The sequence below is a fragment of the Equus caballus genome, chromosome 9 (assembly GCF_041296265.1).
Source record: "Equus caballus isolate H_3958 breed thoroughbred chromosome 9, TB-T2T, whole genome shotgun sequence".
In the NCBI taxonomy this organism is placed as follows: domain Eukaryota; kingdom Metazoa; phylum Chordata; class Mammalia; order Perissodactyla; family Equidae; genus Equus; species Equus caballus.
The window spans coordinates 56,825,948-56,837,052 of NC_091692.1; positions in this window are offsets into that span (position 1 = coordinate 56,825,948).

The following is an 11,105-nucleotide window of genomic DNA, read 5'->3' on the forward strand; positions in this document are numbered from 1 at the left end:
TTGTTATGTCAGGCTCCGTAGTATTGTTGTTGGATGTTTTAAACTTTTTAAAGGTACATTTCTGTAAGGGTTATTATCAATGGCATTCCCTTAAATATCAAATCAAAATAGGTTTCTTAAAAATTACTTTGTACTTGGCATCTGCAGTAATCCAACTTTTTTACAAGAATGTACTTTATGTACCAAATTTCAGTACTAGAATGCAGAATTCTAAACCCTGAAACGATCAATACTTCTCTGCATCCACTCTAAATGCAGTAGTTGGCAAACAGAAATTGGCAACAGTTGAATTGCTTGGCTTGATAATCTTGTCGTTCTAATTTATCAGGCATAGAAAAGTAGAGGAATTTGGTTGATAATATTGCTAGCATTATCTTGTCTTCACCATCCAAACCGTTGTCATATTTAATTATTCACACTAGTTAAAATGATTGCTGTAAAGCTTTGTATTATCTAACAATTTATCAAGAAAAAAGAAGTAGTATCATTTTAATCAGATTTTGTGCCTGCATGCTGCTCTCAGCTTAATGATTAGAGGCAATATATGCTTTTCTACTTTTTATTTTTTTAACAGCTCTTAAAACATTTTCATCACCCCAAAAAGAAACCCTGCACCCAATAGCAGTCATTCCCTGTTCTCTCCTCAATCCCCCAGCCCTCGGCAACCACAAATCCACTTTGTGTCTCTGTAGATTTGCCTTATCTGAACATTTTACAAATGAAATCATACATTATGGCTTCCTTCACTTTTTTTTTTCTTTAAAGATCTTATTTTTCCTTTTTCTCTCAAAGCCCCCCGGTACATAGTTGTGTATTTTTTTAGTTGTGGGTCCTTCTAGTTGTGGCATGTGGGATGCTACCTCAACGTGGCCTGATGAGTGGTGCCATGTCCTCACCCAGGATTCGAACCAGCGAAACCCTGGGCTGCCGAAGCAGAGCGTGCAAACTTAACCACTCGGACATGGGGCCAGCCCCCACTTTGTTTGTTTTTAAGGTTCATTCATGTTGTGGCATGCATGAGTACTTACTCCTTTTTATTGCCAAATAATATTCTATTTTTATGGACATCCTACACTTTATTTATTCATCAGGGCACATTTGGGTTGTTTCCACTTTTAGGCTATTATGAATAATGTTTCTATAAACATTTGCATACAAGTTTTTGTGTGGACGTGTTGTCATTTCTCTTGGGTACATACCTAGAAGTGGAAGTTGCCAAGTTAAATGTTACCTCTTTGTTTACCATTTTGAGGAACTGCCAAAGGGTTTTCCAAAGTGGCTGCACCATTTTGATTTCCCACCAGCCATGCAGAAGGGTTCCAATTTCTCCACATCTTCCCCAACACTTACTGTCTTTGATTATAACATGTGAAGTATCTCGTGGTTTTGATTTGCATTTTCCTAATGGCCAGTAATGTTGAGGATCTTTTCGTGAGCTTATCGGCCATTTGCATATCTTCTAAGAATTGTTTATTATGATCCTTCACCTACTATTAAATTAGGTTGTCTTTTTTTATCATTGAGTTATAGAAGTTTTTTATTTTTTTAATTGAGTTATTGATAGGTTACAATCTTGTGAAATTTCAGTTGTATATTAATGTTTGTCAGTCATGTTGTAGGTGCACCACTTCACCCTTTGTGCCCAACCCCCACCCCACCTTCCCCCTGGTATCCACTAAACTGCTCTTAGTCCATAATTTTAAATTCCTCATATGAGTGGAGTCATACACAGATTGTCCTTCTCTCGCTGGCTTATTTCACTTAACATAATTTCCTCAAGGTCCATCCATGTTATTGCAAATGGAATGATTTTGTTCTGTTTTGCAGCTGAGTAGTATTCCATTGTATATATGTACCACATCTTCTTTATCCATTCGTCTGTTGCTGGACACTTAGGTTGCTTCCACGTCTTGGCTATTGTAAACAGTGCTGCAATAAACATTGGGGTGCATAAGACTTTTGGGACTGCTGACTTCAAGCTCTTTGGATAAATACCCAGTAGTGGGATGGCTGGATCGTATGGTAGTTCTATTTTTAATTTTTTGAGGAATCTCCATACTGTTTTCCATAGTGGCTGCACCAGTTTGCATTCCCACCAGCAGTGTATGAAGGTTCCTTTTTCTCTGCAACCTCTCCAACATTTGTTGCTGTTAGTTTTAGATATTTTTGTCATTCTAATGGGTGTAAGGTGATATCTTAGTGTAGTTTTGATTTGCATTTCCCTGATGATCAGCGATGATGAGCATCTTTTCATGTGTCTATTGGCCATCAGTATATCTTCTTTGAAGAAATGCCTGTTCATGTCTCCAGCCCATTTTTTGATTGGGTTGTTTGATGTTTTGTTGTTGAGTTGCGAGAGTTCTTTGTATATTATGGATATTAAGCCTTTGTCAGATATATGATTTGCAAATATTTTTTCCCAGTTAGTGGGTTGTTTTTTTGTTTCAATCCTGTTTTCATTTGCCTTTGAAGAAGCTCTTTAATCTGATGAAGTCCCATTTATTTATTCTTTCTATTGTTTCCCTTCTCTGAGAAGGCATGGTGTCCGAAAAGATCCTTTTAATACTGATGTCAAAGAGAGTACTGCCTACGTTTTCTTCCAGAAGGCTTATGGTTTCAGGTCTCACCTTTAGGTCTTTGATCCATTTTGAGTTTATTTTGGTGAATGGTGAAAAAGAATGGTCAATTTTCATTCTTTTACATGTGGCTTTCCAGTTTTCCCAGCACCATTTGTTGAAAAGACTTTCTTTTCTCCATTGTATGCCCTCAGCTCTGTAGGAGTTTTTTAATATAATCTGAATACAAGATCCTCATCAGATATATGATGTGCAGATATTTTCTCCCATTCTGTGAATTGTCCTTTGACTTTCTTGATGGTATTGTTTGAGGCACAAAAGTTTAATTCTGATGAAGTCTAATTTACCAGTTTTTTCTTTTGTTGCTTGTGCTTTGGCATCCTATCTAAGAAAACCGTTGCCTAACTCAAGATCACCAAGATTTACTCCTATGTTTTCTTCTAACTCTGAGCCTGATTAGGGCTCTCAGTTATTGATAAACAGACATGTCCTTAATATTACCTCCAGAATTAGAATTGGAAACTATTTCCTAATGAATTAGATAAATTGATTAGCGAGTTTCCAGTCAAGGAAAACAATGTGTTCACATCAACCTTTTCTTTCTGGATGTCCTGCAGCCAGGCTCAGAAAACAGAAACATTCTTCCATATGCTGAAGACATGGTTTATTATTATTGGGAGCTGCATTAATATAATTTGGATTTGTAGTCCAATTTCTGTCAGGAAGAATGACTCAGATTATTCTGACATAAATTATTACAGAAGTTTTAGGGGTAAAATTTGAAGTTTAGATTTTTTGTATGGATCATGCTCTCTTACAGGAATATTCTAATAACTTTAAGAAACCAAAATCCCAGAGCTATTGAAGGCAAACTTTTTACTCCATAAACATTTATTGAGGACTTTTAATGTGTCTACCTCTGTTGGAAAGAATGACTTGGAACAGCTCCAAGGAACTCATTCTTTCCTTGATTTTCATGACCTTGATATTTTTAAAGATAATGCACCAGTGATTTTGTAGAATGATCCTCAATAGGAGTTTGTCTGAGGTATTCTCATTAAATTTGGATTATACATCTGTGTAGCAGGAATATCACAGAAGTTATGATGTTTTCTAATCACATCAAACTTTCGTTTTATTCATTTCTTTTAATATTAGTATGGACTCATGTTTTCTTAGTTCTATGGTTCTCAGATTTGAGTATTCATGAGAATCCCTTGGAAGACTTGTTAAAACAGACTGCTGGGCCCCGCCTCCAGAGTTCCTGATTCTGTAGGTCTGGAGTGGAACCCGAGACTGCATTTGTAACAAGTTTTCAGTAGCTGTTGCTACTGGTCCAGGGACTATACTTTTACTTGTTTTATCATAATTCATTTTGATGCTCAAATTGTCCCTAATTTGGCCCGGGGCAAGCTGGCTTTTCTGGTCTATTGACAAATCCCCTTCATTATTTGAGCCCTTCTTTACTTTTTTGCTACAAGATGTTCTTGATAATCATGAACTTTCCCTGCCCCAGCCCTAGAATTGACCATTTTTGCAAGGAGCCCTAGTTTCTTTTAGTGCCGAGTTGTCCTTAGAAGCCAAGATCTGGGCACAAGGTGTGCTTATTGCTTTGGGGAAAGTACCACTCCCAGGCCCTTTCCGGGACAAATCTAAAAAACGTGTATGTACGTACATACATACACGCATTTGTATCTAAACTTCTATTTCTGTCTTGAAACTCATGACTTCATAGTGATACCTCCAATTCTATATAGGAGTAGCCTTGTATAAAGCATCAGAGTCTGAGTCAGGTGAGGTGGTACCCATGTGGGATAGAGGCAGCAGTGGTGATGAGAGATAACTTACATACATTGACACTGATTAAATAATTTAAGTATATTAAAGCTAATAAGACCCACTCTTTCACTGTCAGAGAGGAACCCTACAGTTAATTTAAAAGAGATTACATTTTTTGAATACCTGTTTTTTTTTGAAAACCAGTTTACTTTTAAATTGGTATAACAAAGCCTATTTTGGAGTGTAATGACTCCCAATTTCATAGACTTCTATCTTTTTAAAGCATTTCTTGGGGATATTTTGTCTAAATCTCTGAGTGCAGAAGCTGAAACCTGTGCTAATAAAGGTTTTTTTCCTTGTTGCTTTGCATGAATGAGTGAAAAGCATATTTGATATATAAATATAAATAAATGAATTATAAAGTTTTTACTGATTTCCTGAAATTTATATTCCATTATAGGGAAGCATCAATGGTAATATCCTTAATAATTCGACTTTTTATACCTAGTGGTTTAGAAATAGCTTGTGTGACTTAGAATATTTAGTAGTAGCTTTGAAGGTCTTAAAAGCAGAAAGAATCAGTGACAAAATGTTAAAAGTAGCTTTCACATGGCCAGTTGCTAAGATGCCAAATTATCTTGATTTCAACCAAAGCAAGTTGTAGAGTCTAGGCTGAATGGTATAAATTAATATAATTCCTCATTTTCCTTGGGAGTTTCCCTTCTATGTAACGTCAGTGACTACTATCTAAGCTCATGGTGTGTATGTGTGAATAATTCAACTCGATTTCCCTTTACATTAGAAGCTGTGTTGTGTGTGTTAGGGTCAAGATTTGCCTGGACTGTTAAAATTGGCTTTCTGTCTGGTGTGGGCCCTCATTTGGAGGCCCAGTTATCTCACCACTTAGGGTAGAAATTAGAACTGGCTTTAAATCATAATTGGTAATTTGTTTTATCCTTAGGCATACTATTCTGTTCATAACAACAACAATAATAGTTATTCCATTAATAACAATAACAAAAGTAATAACAACTAACACTTCATGTCACTCTGTGTGACAGGCCCTGTTCTAAGTACTTTTACGAAGTCAATTAATTCTCACGTCAGTCCTGTGAGGTTAGGTATAATATTATTACTCTTAGCTTATAGGGGTAGCAGGGTAGGTCGTACATCTAGTAAGTGGCAGTCCCAGGATGTGAACCCAGGCAGTCTGGCTCAGAGGTCCTGCTCTGAAGTCTAACCTAAAGAGGCTATACAAAGCTAGGGCAGTCTCAATGTGTGTTTGAGGGAACTTCTGGAGTTTTTTTCAAATCAAATGGGAAATACGCAAATTCCTGCTCTTACAGTAAGCCTCAGCTCAAATGTCCTTATCTGTCTTCCTCATTTAGTTCATCTTCTGGGGCTTCCTTAACACTTTATTTATGTAAATTTGCATCCACCATGTTTATCGTAATGTGTCTGGTTATCCTGTTAAACGTGACTTCCTGACGGAAAGGATCCTGTATTGTTAGTGGCAGGAATTTAGCTGCTCTCCCGTACTCTCCATTATGCTCCCTGCCACTCACCCCAGATCAACACATAATCTAAGTAGAAGCAATGTGCTTGCTGTGCAAACCGGATTTAAGGCACATCCCCTCCTTCCAACCCTATCTGAGACCCGGCTACTCCTTTCATATGGAAATGATGTAGCTGCCCTATCTGTAATTTGATATCCACAACAGCACACACTGCCTGGCTCAGTCACTCACCTGAGTGAACAAGCAACTGTCTGATTGAGCAAGGGCTTTCCACCAGGCACTGTTTTAGGCTCTGGGATTATAGCAGTGACCAAAGCAGTCTGAAGTCCCTGCCCTCATGAAGCTTATGTTCTAGTGTATCATATAATACAACGTCAGGTAGTGTAAGTGCTGTGATGAAAACAAGGTAAGTGAGGCGAATGGAAAGTGGTGGAGGGAGCTCCGTTTTAAATCCCTACTATGTACAGAGCTGGTGCTTCGTAAATGCTGGAATGAATAAAAATTAAGCTCAAGATAGAAATTTTGTCTACTGTCCTAAACTCAAATAAACTATTATGTTATAGTTCCATTTTGACAGGTGGACATTTGTTTAACCTGTGCTTACAAACAAAATCATCCTCTAGTCCTCGATGAAGCTAGACCCTGCTCAGAAATATTTGACTTGGATCCAAGAACTTGCTCACTGACTGAATTCAAACAGAATGATAGTTTTCAGGGTCAAGTTTACATGTATCTTTTAAAAAAATTTTTTTGTTTCTTTTAAAGATTTTATTTTTTCCTTTTTCTCCCCAAAGCACCCCGGTACATAGTTGTATATTTTTAGTTGTGGGTCCTTCTAGTTGTGGCATGGGGGATGCCGCCACAGCATGGCTTGATGAGTGGTGCCATGTCTGCGCCCAGGATTTGAACTGGCAAAGCCCTCGGCTGCCGATGCGGAGCGTGGAAACTTAACCACTTGGCCTTGGGGCCAGCCCTACATGTATCTTTCAATTAATGAATTTGTTAATATTTCCCTTTCAGGACTATTGAAGAAAGATTTATTTTGCTTTGGGATGGCAAGGAGAAAAAGACATTTTTACGAGTGAATAAATTAGGCATGCCAGCAATGGTGATAATTGGGATGCTAGAAAATGTAGCTCAGCCAGGTCTTATTCTCATTTAAAGTCATTCTGTGTCCTAGTTTGTCATCAGATAAGTGGCTTTGAAGTCTGCTTGGTTTCGGAGGACAGCCACTAATTAGCACGTTGTGTATTTAAAGAGTGTAGCTCTTTTTAAGCCTTTGCCAGTTCTTAGAAGATGAACTTTGAAAGACTGAGATTTGCTTCCTGGCTTTGGAAGTTTGGAGAAAACCCAGCTCACATGTGACCACTTCTGAGCAGCTTTCCCAGCACTCTCCTCATCTTTGCCCCTTGCCTTCTCCACCCCACCACCCAAAAGAACTGTTTTCCTCCGCCCATCTAATCTGCTCCTGTAATCTTAGCGTTGCTTTATCCTGCATGTTTCTAAGGCTAGTTTGGGACCCATTAGGAGCAGGGGGCTGCCTCGTTCATCCGTTTATCCCCAGGGTCTCACAGTGCCTGACATATGGTAGGTACTCAATAATTGCTTGTTGGATTGAATGTGTTCAAAGTGTCCACTTGAGCCTACTCTCTTAGGAGAAAGAAACGTCTCTGAGTCTGCACACGTAAGTTATGTTCTTTAAGCAAGTGTCGGAAGCTTTAAATGAAGTGCTGCTGCTTACTGACAATTTCATGCATCCAGTGCAGCGTGCCAGGGAATGCCAGGCGGGCTGTCCCCGCGTCACAGGTGCCTCTGCGGGCGTGACAGCAGGGGCAGCAAGGCCGGCCTCGTGTTCCAAGTGCCAGAAGGACAAACCCACTGTGGGGATTTCCTTGTGAAAAGGCATCTGTGCCTCTTTGCTGTTCTGTGCTCTGCCTTTGCTGAGCAAGGGCCTTTTCTTGATTTTCAGGTATGTGCAAAAGAAGCTGCGGCAGATTTTTCCTTTTCAAAGTGAGCTTTGGAGATGACAGACAGAATCTGCTCCAGCAAAGGTGAAGAATGTCTCTTCTATTCATCCTCCCCTCTTGACCTACTCTCTCACTTTAGTTACTCAAATCCTTCCTCAAACCAGTCTATGAAGACTAAGCTTTAGGCAGACTTCTAATTGGATTCCACTGCCTCTCAGGAGGAAAAGCTTTTCTACTGCTTTTCTTTGGGAATAATTTGAATCTGTTTGTTTAACTTTCGAGGACTCACTACTATGTTTCCTATGAAGTGAGAAACACAAAGCTGCCTCGTTATTGAAGTTTATGGCTGGTTTTTAGGTCAGCAGAGGCCGAGACCATGATCAATCGGTGACTTCAAAAAATACGGCACGTTATAGGGATGTGTATGGAGAGAAATACAGTTTTTAATCTTTTTTCAGTGACTGCTAAAATTTAGTCAGCATTCCATTGTAGGCTTTATGGCTGAAGAAAAACTCAAGATCTTTTAGAAGTTTTTCACAGAACATTATGGTGATCAGAGTTTGAAAAATAGTAGCTTTAAAACTTGGTCTCACTATTGTTTCCAATGGCACAAAAGAAAATTGAGAACCGACTTTTTTAATAAGATTCCCTTACAGTAAAGCTTTATAAACAAAATCTGGATATAGTATATTTCAATAAAGGAAATTTCATAATATTAAAAAAATATATGGCACAGGCGTGAAGTAATCTCTTTGAGGGATGTCATCCGTAAAGTCAGTTCTGGGGAAAACCTCTCGTGCTTTAGTTGCCGATTATAACGTTGCATATTGTTTACACGTCATAAGTATTCTCAGTTAGTGTTCTTAAAAAGCCCATATCATTGAACTGGACAGGTACAGAAATTCCCACGTTGGAGAAGCAATATAGGTGGAAAGGAGACAGGCTTTAGTTTCATCAGCACCAGGATTACACTCCAGCCCTGTTATTGGCCAGCATCATGACCTTGTCAGTTACATAGGTCATATAATCTCTCTGAGTCTCAGTTTCTTCATTTGAAAGTTGGGGTCAATAATACTTATCTTGAAGAATCGTTGAGTAGGTTCAATAAGAGTTCACAAAACTCTTACACTGGTGCTTGACACACAGTAACTGGTCAAAACTATCATGAATTTTGTGGCTATCATGAATTTGAAATGATCTCCTTGTGAAAATGCTATACACGTGCATCAAGAGCAAATTTCATTTTGTTCTTTTGGCAGTATTTTAAGCCTATATTTGTGTCAAGTTAATTCTCTGGTTCCAAAAGTTAAATACAGAGATTATATAGTCTCCTTGGGAAAAGAAATTGCAAAGCAAATAACTTGGCATCTTATGTAGAGAAATAAATTAAATGCCAGAAATATCCAAGCAGAGTACATCAGATTATCAAGGGAGAGTGGGAAGAATCCAACAGAGGCACTCAAGAGCACTGATGCTTAAGGGAAAGGCAAAAGACATCTCTGAAAGGAGATTTTGAGGAGGGAAATTCAAGCGTTCCCGAAGCCAAAGGAGGAGAGCATTTGTGGACAGGAGAGTGAGCAGTCAAGAGGGGCAATGTTAGAAGTGTCTGTTGGAGTAAAGAAGGGGGTTGTGGATCACTTGGCTCAGAGCTCCTTATAGAGTGTTTGGGTCTAAAGTTTGAGGCAGCATGGAAGGAGGGGAGAGGACGGGGAGAGGGCATGGAGAGTGCAGATGTGAATAATCCTTGCATCAGGTTTGGTTAGGAAGAAAAAGTACTAGCCAGAGAGGGGCTTGGAGGTGAGAGTTCTGTTTTTGCTATAACATGGGAGCTAATCAAACCAGTTTAAGAGCTGATGGGAAGGAGCCAATGGAGAGAGAAGGGTTGAGATTGGGGATAACTGATGGATCTTTGAGCCAAGAAAGCAGGAAAGGTGGGAACATTGGAGGAGGACCGTGCTTCCATTGTGCCTGGAGGGAGGAGGCAAGCCACAGTGTAGATGCAGATGAGTTTGTAGGTGGCCTGGCCAGCTCCCTTCCAGTGGCTTTTCTTTTCTTGTGGAGTTAGGGGTGAGATATTCTTCTGAAGGGGTAGAGTGTGGGGAGAAGCAGTGGGGTAGGAGGCTTGAGAAATGGAAAAAACTTGAATTGGCTGTTGTGGAGACTGGCAGAGAACCTAGAAGGATTTCTGGACTGCCTGGAGGTCCAGTTGCAGTTGGAGACCATGAACTTGTAGTGGCCTAACCACAGGGTCGAGGGACATTTCTACAGTTTCCCTTTAAAGCCTGGATTTAGAAGCCAGAGTGGAGGCAGGGGGCAGGTGGAAGTGGCCCGGAGTTATCCAGATTTGGGGAGTTTTGCCAGGTGAGTGCAATGGAAAGACAATGAACTTAGCAGTGGAGTTGAGGATATGTGTAAGGCAGTGACTGACATCATGTGTCATGGAGTCTGGGTTTGATAGGGAAGGAAGTAAAAACATGAGGGAGTTGATAGAGAAGGAGAAAGCAGATGAGTCCAGATACTGAAGGTCTCGCTGAAAGAAAATACAGATGTGGTGACAGTAATTGGGATGAAAAATGGTAGCTTGTGATCAGAGTAAGCTATTAGATTTAAGATTTCATAGGTAGAGCAATTCTGAGTGATGAGAAGGTCCACGGGGTGTTCAAGGGAAGGGTGGCTTAAGTGGCGTTGAGGGGACACTCCTTTAAGATCAAAGAACTAAGATCTTAAAGCTACTCAGGATAATGGCAGGGCTTGGGGTGGAAAGAAAGATTGAGCAAGGTGCCAAAGGCTCCTTAAATGAGAAGGAAGAATGACTGGGGGTTCACATTTGACACCGACAGAGTACAGTATAAAGTCCAGTTTAGCATCAGCCTGAATGGGCAGAGGAATTGTCTTCTGGAACTGACATTGGGGTTCTTCTCCCACCTCCTGGGTACAGTCTGTGAGGTGAGGGAGAATGACTGGCATCTCCTTGGGAAGGCCATGGGGAAGAAGCAGCATCCTTGCAGGGATGAGCTGTGATTCATTTAACCTGAGGAGGTGGAGGGAAGGACTCATTAGTGACATGATTGTGGATGAGAGAGATTTTGCCATGGAATGTTCTAGAGGGCTCCAGCAAAGGCTACAGAGAGAAGGGAGCAGTAGGAGGTTGGTCATAGCAAGGAAGTTCAGATCCCTTTAGGGGTTAGAATGTAGGCAGAGACAACTAGAGGGGCGCCCATTTTGGCCACTGGCCGAAGATAATAGGAATCTGGTGCTTGGAGGGA